Source organism: Sus scrofa, chromosome 14 (assembly GCF_054392235.1).
Source record: "Sus scrofa isolate SSC_HxYL_T2T_F1_AM1 chromosome 14, Sscrofa_HxYL_maternal_Yorkshire_Landrace_v2.0, whole genome shotgun sequence".
NCBI classification, from domain to species: Eukaryota; Metazoa; Chordata; class Mammalia; order Artiodactyla; family Suidae; genus Sus; species Sus scrofa.
Window position 1 is genome coordinate 50,700,374 of NC_139396.1, and position 16,443 is coordinate 50,716,816.

At 42.7% G+C, this 16,443-nt stretch overlaps 1 long non-coding RNA gene across 2 annotated transcripts; it reads left to right on the forward strand.

Moving 5' to 3' along the window:
* Positions 1–75: 75 nt before the first annotated feature.
* On the forward strand, positions 76–15,773 carry LOC146396543 (uncharacterized). 2 transcript variants are annotated; one of them, XR_014827369.1, is made up of 4 exons: positions 76–215; positions 825–1,007; positions 1,445–1,645; positions 15,705–15,773. It is a non-coding gene; the product is annotated as an uncharacterized LOC146396543 (long non-coding RNA). The 2 variants fall into 2 exon arrangements; XR_014827368.1 differs by lacking the exon at positions 15,705–15,773 and having other exon boundaries at positions 1,445–3,770.
* Positions 15,774–16,443: the final 670 nt, after the last annotated feature.

The window sequence follows — 16,443 nt, forward strand, 5'->3', positions numbered from 1 at the left end:
TTTTTCGCCAGGACAAAAAATGCTAAATTGAACAATTGAGTTGGAAGACTATCGAATGTGCTGCTAATCCTGTGAGATTCGCAGAATCGCTCTCCTTATTGAAGAGATCTTTGAGCGCCAGTGAGACTTTTCGTTCTCAGGTTCACTGTGAGAAATTGATTTTGTTTTGTTTTTTTTCCTTAGAAAATGCGTATGCTAGTTCACAAGGAAACTGTGTACGTATGTTTTCCCAGAGTTTTTCTAACCCCTAAATTTAACAAATTCGCTCCCCGCACAAGCAAAACAGTTCTTCAAAGTGAGCTCGGAAACAAGAATCGCGTGGAAGCGTGTTAAAATGCCGTTTTCCGAGCCTCACAGAGATCTCTGAATTCAGAATCTCTGAAAAAAATGTATTTTTTTGGAAAGTCCCCAAATGATTCTTTTTTTTTTTTTTTTTTTTTGTCTTTTTGCTATTTCTTGGGCCGCTCCCGCGGCATACGGAGGTTCCCAGGGTAGGAGTCAAATCGAAGCTGTAGCCGCCAACCTACGCCAGAGCCACAGCAAAGCGGGATCCCAGTCGCGTCTGCAACCTACACCACAGCTCATGGCATCGCCGGATCTTTTAACCCACTGAGCAAGGCCAGGGATCGAACCCTCAACCTCATGGTTCCTAGTCGGATTCATTAACCACTGTGCCACGACGGGAACTCCCCCAAATGACCCTTTAAGAACCCATGCCCAGATTTAAAACCAGGGCGTGGGAGGGGAGACCCATGTGGTCAGTAAATATTTATAGAGTAGATAGATGTATACATTCAGACTATGTTATGTTTCTTTTTTGTTAGGTCAGTGTATTCGGGTAGATTACGACTTGAACAACGAATTACTTGATACAGTTGTGCTTTCATAAATCTGATGATGAGTATCTCATGATGTTCTTCATTCACTCATTTTCTGATTCATTCTTACAAGTGGGTGATTTCTGCAAACAACTCATCTCATTTTGCTTCCAATCTTATTCTTAGAAGGTAAGCCAAATCACCATTTACTAAGGGTATATTACTGTTCTTTTTTTTTTTTTTTTTTTTTTTGTCTTTTGTCTGTTGTTGTTGTTGCTATTTCTTGGAACGCTCCGCGGCATATGGAGGTTCCCAGGCTAGGGGTTGAATCGGAGCTGTAGCCACCGGCCTACGCCAGAGCCACAGCAACGCGGGATCCGAGCCGCGTCTGCAACCTACACCACAGCTCACGGCAACGCCGGATCGTTAACCCACTGAGCAAGGGCAGGGACCGAACCCGCAACCTCGTGGTTCCTAGTCGGATTCGTTAACCACTGCGCCACGACGGGAACTCCTATATTACTGTTCTTAGTCTTTATTGAATTTTGTACGTGAAGCAAAGGTCCTGAATATCTATAGCTTTCTTTATAGTACCTTTTCTTTTCTTTTCTTTTCTTGCTTTTTAGGGCTGAACCCATGGCATATGAAAGTCCCCAGGCTAGGTGTCGAATCAAAGCTGCACCTGAGGCCTACACAACCACAGCAACACTTCAGCCAAACTACATCTGTGACCTACATCACAGCTTGAAGCAATGCCAGGTCCTTAACCCACTGAACGAGACCAGGGATAGAACCACCATCATGGATACTAGTCGTCTTCTTACCAGGTGAATCATAAGGGGAACTCCATATAGTACGTTTTCTTAAAATTCATTAACAAAATGTATTGAGTTTAAAAATGAGCCATATCTATAGTTTAAACATTTATATTTAAAAATATGTGTGTATGGTATATACATGCAGTTGAATACTGTTCAGCCTTAAAAAGGAAGGAAATTCTGATAATTGCAACTTGGATGAACCTGGAAGACATTATGCTAGGTAAAATAAGCCAGACACAAAAGGACAAGTATTTTATGGTTCCACTTATAAGAGGGACCTAGAATAGTCAAATTCATAGCAAGAGAGAGTGATTTCTCTTTCACTTTCAATAGTGATTGCTAAGGCCTAGGGGTTGGAGGAAGGAGAATCATTGTTTTATGAGTACAGACGTTCAATTTGGGATGATGAAAAGAGTTCTGGTAGTGGATGGTGATGGTTACCTAATACTGTGAATGTACTTAATGCCACTTCACTGTGCTTAAAGATGGTTAAAATGGTTTTATGTTATGTGTATTTTACCACAATAAAAGTGTTGTTAATTAGATCTGTGTACCCCAGTAGCAACAAGCACCACCTAGCACCCAGATCTTGGTTTCTAATGTCATTCTCCAGTAAAAGCAACTAGAGTACCTTGGAGAAATGGCTGATTCTAGGACTGGGGCAAGAAATACACAAGGTGAACTTGGAACAACATGTAATGCCAGGAAGTAAAGAAGTATTGAAAACAAACCAAAAAACCCACCAATGATGACATCAAAGGGACACAGGAGCTAATTGAGAGACCTTCCAACAGCCAGAGAGGAACAAGTTGAGCAACAAAATAGTGTTATAGTATAACCCAAAATATAAAATAAATATCTATGAGTCTATACTGATATAAATAAATGATTAAATAAATAAAATGCATAGGAGTTCCCATCGTGGCGCAGTGGAAATGAAACCAACTAGGAACCATGCAGTTGTGGTTCAATCCCTAGCCTCGCTCCGTGGGTTAAGGATCTGGCGTTGCCATGAGCTCTGGTGTAGGCTGCAGACGTGGCTAAGATCTGGTATTGCTGTGACTTTGGCCTAGGCCAGAGGCTATAGCTCCGATTCCACCCCTAGCCTGGGAACCTCCATATGCTGTGGGTGCAGCTGTCAAAAAGGACAAAAAGACAAAATAACATAAAATGCATAGAGGAGACATGTCTCCCATGCAGAACCCCAAATAATTTCTCTAGATAACTCCTCTCTCAAGAAGGTGGAGCGTAAGTCCCCACCCCTTAAGTGTGGGCAGAGTATAATGACCTTCATCTAAACAATACAGTATGGAAAAGGGAGAGGGAAGACTTCATGGTGGGGAAACCTGACCAATAGTGCCTCAGCCAGGTGATCAAGGTCAACATCAACAGTATAAGTCACTGGACTTCCCCTCGTGGAGCAGCAGAAGTGAATCCAACTAGGAACCACGAGGTTTCAGTTTTGGTCCCTGGCCTCGCTCAGTGGGTTAAGGATCCGGTGTTGCTGTGAGCTGTGGTGTAGGTCGCAGACGAGGCTCGGATCCCACATTGCTGTGGCTGTGGCACAGGCCAGCAGCAACAGCTCCAATTAGACCCCTAGCCTGGAAACCTCCATATGCCGCAGGTGCAGCCCTAAAAAGACAGAAAGACAAAAAAACAAAAACAGTATAAGTCACTACTATGTATGTTTGATATGATGTGATGAAAATGGCACTTTACCTCTGTGGTTTTCCTACCCCAAACCCATAACCCCAGTCTAATGTGAGAAATATGTGAGACAAATCCCAAGGAACATCCTACAAGATACATGCAGTCCTCCTCAAAACTGGCAAGATCGTGAAAAGCAGAGAAAGTCAGAAACTGTCATGGCCAAAAGGAACCTAAGGAGACATGAGGACTAAATGGTAATTCCTAGAGGGATTCCTGGAGCAGAAAAATGATACAATGGGAAAACAGGAAATCTAAATAAAATATGGACTTTAGTTAATGATGTTCATTCGTTGTAACATACCAGACATGTAAGATGTTAATAATAGGGGAATTGGGTATGTATACTGTATTCCCATATTCTGTACTGTCTTCCCAATTTTTCTATAAAATTGCTCTAAAATTAAAAATTTATTGAGAGTTCCCTGGTGGTCTAGTGGTTAAAATTTGGCACTTTCACTTCTGTGGCTCAGGTTCAATCCCTGGTCTGGGAACTAAGATCCCACATCAAGCTGCCATATGGGAACCAAAAAATTAAAAATAGGAGTTCTTGGAGTTCCTGTTATGGCTCAGTGGTTAACGAAATCGACTAGGGACGATGAGGTGGCGTGTTCGATCCCTGGCCTTGTTCAGTGGGTTAAGGATCCAGCGTTGCCATGAGCTGTGGTGTAGGTGGCAGACGAGGCTCAGATCTCGTGTTGCTATGGCTGTGGTGCAGGCCGGTGGCCACAGCTCTGATTCAACCCCTAGCCTGGGAACCTCCATATGCCCTGGGTGTGGCCCTAGAAAAAACAAAAACAAAAACCGCTAACTCTCCATGCCCCCTCCTTCCAGCCCCTGGCAACCATCACTACTTTCCGTCTCTATGATTTTGACTATTTTTTTTTTGTTGTTCTTTTTGCCATTTCTTGGGCGGCTCCCGCATCATATGAAGGTTCCCAGGCTAGGGGTTGAATCAGAGCTGTAGCTCCACCGGGCTACGCCAGAGCCACAGCAACACCAGAGCCGAGCCACGTCTGTGATCTACACCACAGCTCAGGGCAACGCTGGATCGTTAACCCACTGACCAAGCGCAGGAATCGAACCTGAAACCTCATGGTTCCTAGTCGGATTCGTTACCCACTGTGCCACAACGGGAACTCCTGACTACTCTTAAGTACTTCATAGAAATGGGATCATAAAGTATTTGGCCTTTTATGACTGGCTTATTTCACTTAATGTTGAAGCATAATGTTCCCAAGGTTCATTCATGTTGTAACATATGTCAGAATTTCCTCCTTTTTAAAGAGTAATATCTCATTGATGGCAAGATCACATTTTGTTTATCCATTTACCTAGGTTTTTTTATTTTTATTTTTTGGCCATGGCCAAGGCATGTAGAAATTCCTGGGCAGGAATCAAATCTGTGCCACAGCAGCAACCTAAGCTGCTGCAGTGACACCACCAGATCCTTAACCCACTGAGCCACCAGGGAATTCCTATCCATTTATCTGTTGACAGACATTTGGATTGTTTACCCTCTTTGGCTATTGTGGATAATGTTGCCATGGCATAGGTGTACAAATACCTTGTCCAGATCCTGTTTTCAGTTCTTTTGGATATGTACCCAGAAGTGTAATTATTGAAGCATATGGTTATTCTATTTTTAATTATGTGAAGAACTGCCATACTGTTTTCTGCAGTGGCTACACCATCTTATGTATTCCTACCAGTAGTGCACAAGAGTTCCAATTTCTCCACAACCTGACCAACACTTGTTACTTTCTGTTTTGTGTGTGTGTGTGTGTGTGTGTGTGTGTTTAATAATAGTCACCTAATGGGTGCAAAAGTTATATCTCCTTGTAGTTTTGATTTGCATTTCTCTAATTATTGATGCTGACATCTTTTCCTATATATATATGTCTTTTTAGGGCTGTTCCTATGGCATATGGAGGTTCCCAGACTTGGGGTTGAATCGGAGCTGTAGCTACTGGCCTACACCAGAGCCACAGCAACACGGGATCCAAGCCGCATCTCTGACCTACACCACAGCTTACAGCAACGCTGGATCCTTAACCCACTGGTTGAGGCCAGGGATCAAACCCGTGTCCTCATGGATGTTAGTTGGGTTCGTTAACCTCTGAGCCACGATGGGAACTCCAACATCTTTTCATATATTTGTTGGACTTTGGAGGAGTTTTTTTGTTTGGTTTTGTTTTTTGGTTTTGGGGGGTCTTGGGGGGGGGAACCATGCTAGCCTTGTGCTTTGTGGGTATTTATTACTTAATGAATTTTATTACATTTATAGATGTACAATAATCATGACAACTAAATTTTACAGCATTTCCATCCCAAACCCTCAGTGCCTCCCCCCACACCCCAACTTATCTCATTTGGAAACCATAAGTTTTTCAAAGTCTATGAGTCAGTATCTGTTCTACAAAGAAGTTCATTGTGTCCTTTTTTTAGATTCCACATGTAAGTGATAGCATTTGATATTGGTGTCTCATTGTCTGACTGACTTCACTTAGCATGATAATTTCTAGGTCCATCCATGTTGCTACAAATGCCAGTGTTTCGTTCCTTTTAATGGCTGAGTAATATTCCATTGTGTATATGGACCACATCTTCTGGATCCACTCCTCTGTCGATGGACATTTAGGTTGTTTCCATGTCTTGGCTATTGCAAATAGTGCTACGATGAACATTGGAATACATGTGTCTTTGCGAGTCATGGTTTTCTCTGGATAGATGTCCATGAGCAGGATTGCTGGATCAAATGGTAGTTCTAGTTTTAGTTTTCTGAGGAATCTCCATACTGTTTTCCACAGTGGTTGCACCAATTTACATTTGCACCAACAGTGTGATAGGGTTCCTTTTTCTCCACACCCTCTCCAGCATTTATTGTCTGTAGACTGTTGGACTTTTGAAAAGTTATCCAAAAGGTATCTCCATGACTGCCACATCTATATAATATAATTAAAATTTAATTATATACAAATTAATTATATAGCAAAATAGAAAGCAAGCAGAGGATCTGGAGGGCTACATAAACTACCCTACTAGAGATGTCCCCCCATCCTCCACCTCTGGTAACCACAAATCTGATCTCTTTTTCTCTGCGTTTTACTTTCTTTCTTTCTTTCTTTTTTTTTTTTTTTTTTTTTTTTTGCTTTTTAGGGCTGCACCATAGCACATGGAAGTTTCCAGACGAGGGGTCGAATCAGAGCTGCAGTTGCTGGCCTACACCACAGCCATAGCAACACACAATACTTCGACCTATGCCACAGTTCACAGCAACACTGGATCCTTAACCCACTGAGTGAGGCCAGGGTTCAAACCCGCATCCTCATGGATCCTAGTCATGTTCATTAACTGCTGAGCCACAAAGGGAACTCCTACTTTCTTTCTTTTTGACCTATAAGTGACCTATAAGACTATGTTCCTGGAGCACAATATAGTGATTCGATATTTCTATATATTTCAACATGATCACCACTGGTCTAACACCATCTTAAAGCAAGTATTTAGTGTTACCTGCCAGGCACTGGACTAAATTCATTTCATTCCCTGAACAACTCGTTGCAGAGTGGATTGTTACCTTCCACGGTGGAACAAGAACTGACCTGGAGAGTAGGGTGGAGGACTTTAGTTCCTCGGCCATGGTCTCCTTTAAGGCTTCTTCCCCCCACCACACCCACGCCACACTCCCCCATGCTACTCCACACACTGCCATCTGCCCATTCACTACCCTGAATAAACATTTCGGGTAAGTTTTTTTTAAAAAGTGAGCTCTTATGCAAACACCACTAAAAACAAGAGCCCTGGGCACCACCCTTCCTGCTAACAAATTCTTTTCTAAAGATCTTCAACTTCTGGCACTGACCCAGGGTTGCAGGCAGTACTTAAGCCCAACTGGGAAATCTCCAAAACCCTCACTGTTTCCATGCAGGATTTAAGGGTAACAAGATATGAAAATAATTTAGAGAACAGGAAGAAAGACATACTGAGTGTGTCATTCAGAAAATTAAAGATGCCACAGATATTCAGAAGAGCGGGAAACTTACTCTGCTAGATGTACCAAAATAGGACCACCAGATATTTGCTAATGGAACATTTTTATAGGTGGAATTAACCCCCAAACATTTATGGTTCTACATTTATGAAGCATGACCCACCCACTACTTTTGTTTCCCATCTCACATTTTTCTTTGTTCAAGCATGACTAGGGCATGACCTTATTTTAATGCTCATTTTGCAGTCAGTTTGGTTTCTACTTAAAGGCAGGGTGGGGGAAAAGTACAGCTGCCTACTGCAGCATACGCATCTTAAATCTCAGGGGAAGAGTGTTTTTGAAATTATTTTTAAAACTATATAATGACATAGCATTGGGGATTTTTTCAAAGCTTTGTTGAGGACATATTCTATATGTTAATTATAATAAAGTAGTAATAGTCATAATAATAACCAACATCTATTGAGCACTTACCATGGGCCACTGTTCTAAAGCAATTCACAACAATCTTATGAAATGGATGTTATCCTTATTCCCATTTAATAGCTGGGAAAACCAAGACCCAGAGAGATAATTTACTTGCCTTACGTCATACAGCTTGCAAGTGACAACCAATCAAGATTTGAACACATGTGGACTGGTCTAGAACCCACCTTGAACACTGTGCTGTCCCTCATCGTTTTTCAAATTTGAAGATGCCTGTGCATCAGAATTATACCTAGAGGGCTTGTTAAAACACAGATTGCTGGGGCCCACCCCCAATTTCTGATTCAGTGGGTCAAGAATTTGCATTTCTGGAGTTTCCATCCTGGCTCAGCGGAAACGAATCTGACTAGTATCCATGAGGATGCAGTTTTGATCCCTGGCCTCCCTCAGTGGGTTAAAGATCCAGCAGTGTTGCTGTGGCTGTGGTGTAAGCCAGCGGCTGTGACTCCGATTCGATCCCTAGCCTGGGGGACTGCCATATGCTGCGAGTGCGGCCCTAAAAAGATAAAAAAAAAAAAAAAAAAAGAATTTGCATTTCTAAAAAGTTTCCAGGTGATGCTGATGCTACTGGTCTCGGAAGCACACTTGAAAAACCTCTACTATGTTAAAAAATAAACAGCAGGCCCAAAGTGGAATCACTTGTGCTAAATAAGCCTACTATCAGCAAACTAAAACTCAGTATGGTTTTTTTTTTAACATGTTAATTCATTATTTATTTCAAAGATGACCCCAATTCTACTGCTTGGCTTGGAAGTCCTTTTTAAGAAAAAATTGGAAAAAGCGCCATATTTCAGTTCTAAGTCAGTGTTAAAAGGAGCATCTCCCTCTTTTTCCTCTTCCTCTTATTTTTCTTCCAACTGGTTGGTAGCATCGAGCAAAAATCATAACTTCATTTTTCGCTTCACATTCCCTCTTGAGATAATCAAGACCTGTCATGCTGAAGCCAATAATATCCTGGACTTGGCTAACTTTTTTTTTTTTTTTTTTTTTTGGCCATGCCCAGGGCATGCAGTATTCCCTGGCCAGGGATCAAACACAAGCCATAGCAATGACAACACCAGATCCTTAACCTGCTAGGCCACTGGGGAACTCCTTGAAACTTTTGAAATAGTTTAAAACTTATTATCTATTTTCAATTTCAGCCTCTCCCAGGGGTGGGTTTTTAAACCAATTAGTGTGGAATTTTCTGATCAACTCTAGTGAGGTAATCCGTTTGATAGATCCCCCTGCCTTTGCCCCAGATGAAGGAGGGCTTACCTGAAATAATCCCTTCTTTTGTTTATTTCTTCCTTGTTTGATCTCTCCTTTCTGCCTATGAAAACCTTTCATATTTAAAGATCCTTAGAGCTCCTTTCTGCTTGCTAGATTGGATGCTGCCCAACTCATGAATCCTCAGATAAAGCCAATTAGATCTTCAGATTTACTCAGTTGAATTTTGTTCTTAACAGCTGTAACTCATAATTGTTTTCATAATTTCCCAACAGAGGAGGGTTATGATTACTTACAACAGACTATCCAATTCGATGAGGGATCTAAGAATTAAAATCAGGAGTTCCCGTCGTGGCACAGTGGTTAACGAATCCAACTAGGAACCATGAGGTTGCGGGTTCAATCCCTGCCCTTGCTCAATGGGTTAACGATCTGGCGTTGCTGAGAGGTGTGGTGTAGGTCGCAGACTCGGCTCAGATCCGACGTTGCTGTGGCTCTGGCGTAGGCTGGTGGCTACAGCTCCGATTAGACCCCTGAGAACCTCCATATGCCGAGGGAGTGGCCAAAGAAATGGCAAAAAAAAAAAAAGAATGAAAATCATTAGCACTTGGAGTTCTTTCATGGCTCAGCGGAAACAAATCCAACTAGGAGCCATGAGGTTGCGGGTTTGATCCTTGCCCAGTGGGTTAAGGATCCAGCGTTGCTGTGAGCTGTGGTGTAGGTTGCAGGCAGGGCTTGGATCTGGCGTTGCTATGGCTGTGATGTAGACCAGCAGCTGTAGCTCCGATTATACCCCTAGCCTGGGAACTTCCATATGTCTCAGGGGTGGCCCTAAAAAGCAAAAAAAAAAAAAAAAAAAAAAAAAAAAAATTCACCAACACTCTGTAGTAATAACCACTGACCATTGATGCTTATGGTGTGCTAGACACTGGATGAAGCACTTTTCATGTGTTATCTAATCTTCACAGCAGTTTTGGGAAATGCTTTTGTTTTTCCCAGTTGACTGATGGGAAATGGGGATTTGGAAAGATTAGGGAACTTGATCAAACTGATCAAGTTTGTACTTGTGAGCAAGTAGCAATCATGAGATTCTAGTCTAAGATTGCTTGACCCCACAGCCCTGTTGACTATACAGACTTTGCACCTAGTAGATGCTCAGTAATTTAGTTGTTAAATGATGAACAGAAAAATCTTTGGAGCTTTTTATTTTTATTTATTTTTTTAGTCTTTTTAGGGCTGCGCCCTCGGCATATGAAACTTCCTAGGCTAGGGGTCTAATGAGCTGTAGCTGCCAGCCTATATCACAGCCACAGCAATGCCAGATCCGAGCCTCGTCTGTGAGCTACACCACAGCTCATGGCAACGCCGGATCCTTAACCCACTGAGCAAGGCCAGGGATCAAACCTGCAACCTCATGGTTCTAGTCGGATTTGTTTCCACTGTACCATGGCAGGAACTTCTGGAGCTTTTTAAAATATCAAAAGCCTAAGGCTACTCAGTCGAAGACATTTTGGCGTTTTGAAAACATAATTTACTAGATTTCACTGTGTAACAAGGAAGGAAGATAAGGCACCTTAGAGGGTGTTTCTAGAGAAATTTCAGAGCAGAAGGAACTTTTGAAAAGGACTGCGGGAAATTCCCTAATGGCTCAGTAGGTTGAGGGTCCGGCGTTGTCACTGCTGTGGCTCTGGCTTCTTCTGTGGCCTGGGTTCAGTCCCTGGCCTGGGAATTTCCCATGCAGCAGGTGTAGGAGAAAAAAAAAAAAAAGAGGATAATTGTGTGGAAGAGATTCATACCAGCGGTGGCAGCTGGGAATCCTGAAGGTAAAAAAGAAAGAAATCCAGAGTTCCCACCATGGCACAAGGAGTTAAGAATCCAACTGCAGCATCTCTGGTCGCTTCAGAGGTGCTGGTTCAATCCCCAGTCCGGCGGTGCAGTGGGTTAAAGGATCCAGTGTTGCCACGCTGCAGCACAGATTCAATCCCTGGCCTGGGAACTTCCATATGATATGCCTCAGATGTGGCCATGAAAAAAGAAAGAAAGGAGTTCTTGTCATGTGCAGCAGAAACAAGTCCGACTAGGAACCATGAGGTTTCGGGTTCAATCCCTGGCCTCACTCAGTGGGTTAAGGATCCGGCGTTGCCGTGAGCTGTGGTGTAGGTCACAGACACGGCTCAGATCTGGCATTGCAGTGGCTGTGGTATAGGCTGGTAGCTACAGCTCCCATTAGACCCCTAGCCCGGAACCTCCTATGCCGAAGGTGGGGCCCTAAAAAGACCAAAAAAAAAAAAAAAGAGAGAGAGAAAGAAATGCAGCAACATTAAATTCTTCCTGATAGCATTGCTCTGAGAAGGCTAAATTCCAGCAATGACGTCTCAACAGCACTGAGACACCATTCATTATCATAAAATTAGCCCATTTAAAGTGTACAATTTGGGTGTTCCCATCATGGCGCAGTGGTTAACGAATCTGACTAGGAACCATGAGGTTGCAGGTTCCATCCCTGCCCTTGCTCAGTGGGTTAACAATCCGGCGTTGCTGAGAGGTGTGGTGTAGGTCAAAGATGCTGCTCGGATACCATGTCACTGTGGCTGTGGCGTAGGCCGGCGGCTACAGCTCAGATTAGACCCCTAGCCTGGGAACCTCCATATGCTGAGGGAGCGGACCAAGAAATGGCAAAAAGACCAAAAATAAATAAATAAATAAGTGTGCAATTCGGTGGTTTTTAGTATATTCACGGAGTTGTGCAACCATCACCACAGTCTAATTTTAGAACATTTTCATTACCCTAAAAAGAAACCTTGTCTGCATTAGCAGTCACTCCCCATTCCCTGCCCCCAGCTCTAGACAGCCACTAATCACTGTTGCTGTTCTGCAAATTTCATATAAATGGAATCATATAATCTGTGGCCTTTGTGGCTTTCTCTCAGTATAATGTTTTCAGGGTTCCTGTATGGTATGGCATGTATCAGGACTGCATTCTTTCCCTCCCCGGACCAGCACTTTATTGAGGTATAATTTACTTAAAGGAAATGCACAGTGTTAAGCATACAGCTCCACAACATTTCACCCATGTACATACTCACGTGGCCTCCACCACGATCAAGATATGGCACATTTTCGTCACTCCAGAGAGTTTTCTCATGCATCAAAAAAAAAAAAAAAATCCGGTGAAGTACACATAAGATAAAATTTATTTTATCATCCTTTTTTTTTTTTTTTTTTTTTTCCCCGCTTTTTAGGGCTGCACCTGCGGCATATGGCAGTTCCCAAGCTAGGGGTCGAATTGGAGCTGCAGCTACTAGCTTGCACCACAGCCACAGCCATGTCAGATCCGAATTGCGTCTGCCATCTACGCCACAGCTCACAACAACGCCGGATCCTTTAACCTGCTGAGCAAGGCCAAGGATTGAATCTGTGTCCTCATGGATGCTAGTCAGATTCATTAACCATTGAGCCACGACAGAAACTCCTATTTTACCATTTTAACCATTTTAAGTGTCCAGTTCAGTACTAAGTACGTTCACATTGTTGTGCAACCCGTCTCCAGAACATTTTCATCTTGCAGAACTGAAACTCTATACCCACTAAACAGAAACTCTCCATCCCCCCCTCACCCCAGCACTTGGCAACCACCACTCTACTTTCTGTTTCTATGAGTTTGTGCACTAGATATCTCATGTAAGTGAAATCATACAGTATTTACCTTTTGGTGACTGCCTTACTTCGCTTAGCATAATGTTCTCAGTGTTCGTTGATGTACCATATGTCAAAATTTCCTCCCTTTTTAAGGCTGATTAATATTCCATTATAAGTATATACCACATTTTGCTTATTCATTCATTTATGGATGGACACGGGTTACTTCCACCTTTTGGTTATTGTGAATAATGCTGCTCTGAACATAAGTGTGCAAATATCTCTTTGAAACCCTGCTTTCAATTCTTTTAGATATGTACCCAAAAGTGGTATTGCTGGATCTTATGATTCTATTTTTATTTTTTGAGGAACAACCATATTATTATTATTCCCCATAGTGGCTAAACCATTTTACATTCCCACCAGCAATGCAAAAGAGTTCTAATTTCTTTCTTTTTTGGGGGGGGGAATCTTTGTCTTTTTAGGGCCGCACCCGCAGCATACGGAGGTTCCCAAGATAGGGGTCAAATCAAAGCTGTGGCCGCTGGCCTATGCCACAGCTACAGCAATGCGGGATCCAAGCCTCATCTGCCACCTACACTACAGCCCATGGTAATTTCAGATCCTTAACCCATTGAATGAGGCCAGGCACTGAATTGTGTACTCATGGATACTAGTTGGGTTTGTTACCACTGAGCCACGACAGGGACTCCAAGAGTTCTAATTTCTATACATTCTTGTCAACACTTGTTAGTTTCTGCCTTTAGAAAATAATAATAATAGCCATCCTAATGGGTGTGAGGAGATATCTCATTGTGGTTCTAATTTGCATTTCCCTAATGACTAATGACATTGAGCATCTTTTCCTGTGCTTAATTGGCCTTTCATGTATCTTTTTTTTTAGCTGCACCCGAGTCATGCAGAAGTTCCTGGGCCAGGAATCAAACCCACACCACATCAGTGACCCAACACGGAGTAGTGACAACACTGGACCCTTAACCCGTTGAGCCACCAGGGAACTCTGTTTTGTATCTTTTTTTTGAAAAATGTCTCTTCAAGTCCTTTGCCCATTATTTTTAAATTTTTTAATAGCAGCTTCATCAAAATATAATCACATGCCATACAACTTACCCATTTAAAGTGCACGACGGGGAGTTCCCGTCGTGGCTCAGGGGTTAACGAATCCGACTAGGAACCATGAGGTTGCAGGTTCGGTCCCTGCCCTTGCTCAGTGGGTTAACGATTCATCGTTGCCGTGAGCTGTGGTGTAGGTTGCAGACGTGGCTCGGGGATCCTGCGTTGCTGTGGCTCTGGCGTAGGCCAGTGGCTACAGCTCCGATTAGACCCCTAGCCTGGGAACCTCCATATGCCGCGGGAGCGGCCCAAAGAAATAGCAAAAAGGCAAAAATAAATAAATAAATAAATAAATAAAGTGTACAGGTCAATGATTTTTTGGTATATTCACAGAATTAGCACCCCCAAAAGAAACCCTCTACCTACCTAGCCTTGCAACTACTAATCTACTTTCTGTCTTTATGGATTTATCTGTTCTGGACATTTCATATAAATGAAATCAGATTAGAGTTTTCTTGTGGCTCAGCAGTTTAAGGATCTGGCATTTTCAGGGTTGTGGCTCTGGTTAGAGCTGTGGCACAGGTTTGATCCCTGGCCCAGGAAATTCCTCATATTTTAGGTGTGGCCAAAAAAATTTTTTAAATAAATAAATGGAATGAGACTATGAAGTCTTTTGTGACTGGCTTCTTTAACTTAGAATAACTTCTAAGTAATGAGTTGTGATAACGTGTGTGAAATATTGTCTGTGAGGGAAGCATCAGAAACTCTGTGCCTGGTCATGCATGCACCCCCTGCCTAGCACATTCACCACAGACCGTGTTGTTTGCACAAAGAGTTAAGGCATAGTGAGCTACTCTTATCAGTTAGGATGGTGGGAACCCTTCCCAAATCCAAGTTCCCAGATCCTAGTAAAGGCCCACCTTGCAAGCAGGATTTTCAAATGATAGCATTCTCTGGCCTGGTGTTTAACTCTTTTTTTTTTTTTTTTTTTTTTTTTTTTGTCTTTTCATCTTTTCTAGGGCTGCTCCCATGGCATATGGAGGTTCCCAGGCTAGGGGTCTAGCCGGAGCTGTAGCCACTGGCCTATGCCAAAGCCACAACAACACGGGATTCGAGCCACGTCTGTGACCTACACCACAGCTTACGGCATCGCCAGATCCTTAACCCACTGAGCAAGGGCAGGGATTGAACCCGCAACCTCATGGTTCCTAGTTGGATTCATTAACCACTGTGCCACGATGGGAACTCCCTGGTGTTAACTCTTTTCTGCACAGATTTTGATAGGGATTGTGCTAATTCTGAAGATGTCAGGTGGAGAGCATTGCCATCTTAACAACATTAAGTATTAAAATTGATGAACTTGGCTTTCCAATTATTTATGTCTTCAAATCTTTTCAGTGATGTTTTGCGTGTACAAGTCATACTTCTTTTTCTCAATTTATTTCTAAGTATTTTATTCTTTATGGTGCCATTGTAAACTGAATTGTTTTCTTAATTTTATTTTCATATTATCCCTTGCAAGTGTATAGATGTCCAATTGATATTTTATATTGATCTTGTATGCTGCAACCTTGAGCTCATTTTATTACCTTCGATAGTTTCCTTTTTTTCTTTTTTTAGGGCCGCACCTGCAGCATATGAAAGTTCCCAGGCTAGAGGTCAAATCAGAGTTACAGCTGCCGGCCTACACCACAACCGCAGCAACACAGGATTTGAGCCACATCTTCAACCTACACCACAGCTCATAGCAATGCCAGATCCTTAACCCACTGAGCAAGGCCAGGGATCAAACCCTCACCCTCATCGATACTAGTGGGGTTCTTAACCCGCTGAGCCACAGTGGGAACTCTGCTCTGATAGCTTTTTGTGTGGATTATTTAGCTTGTTGATATGGTGGCTTACACAGATCGATTTTTTTTTTTTTTTTTTTTTTTTTTTTTTTTTTTTGGTGTGCAGCACCAATGACGTGAGATCTCAGTTCCCAGACCAGGGACCAAGGATTGCACCTGGGCCACAGTCGTGAAAGTACTAACCACTAGTCCAAAGCAAACAGCCAGAATGCTAATGTTTTTTGTTTGTTTGTTTGGGTTTTTTTTTTTTTTTGTCTTTTGCCACCTAGGCTAGGGGTCGAATCGGAGCTGTAGCCACTGGCCTACGCCAGAGCACAGCAACATGGGATCCGAGCCACGTCTGCAACCTACACCACAGCTCACAGCAACGCCAGATCCTTAACCCACTGAGCAAAACCAGGGATTGAACCTGCAACCTCATGGTTCCTAGTCGGATTCGTTAACCCCTGAGCCACGACGGGAACTCCAGAATGCTAATCTTTAAGAGGTTGCATTGCTAGCTTCAGAAGAAAGGGTGAAAAATTTAATCTTAACATTGGAGAAGGCATTCCCACCTTTGAGGAGCCCTGTTAACTTAGAACACAAATGCAAATTGCACATTAGGGAGGGAGGAAGGAGGCACAAATGGACAGAGAGAGAATTTTAACTTTCCTTTTTCTTTTTTGGGGGGGGGGGTTCTGGCCACACCTAAGGCATGTGGAAGTTCCCAGGCCAGGGATCAAATCTGAGCCACAGCAATGTCCCAAGCCACTACAGTGACAGTGCTGGATCCTTAACCCTTGTTCCAATGGAACAAGGAACTCCAGTGTTTAACTTTTCTTGCCCTACCTTAAAATGTAAGTTTT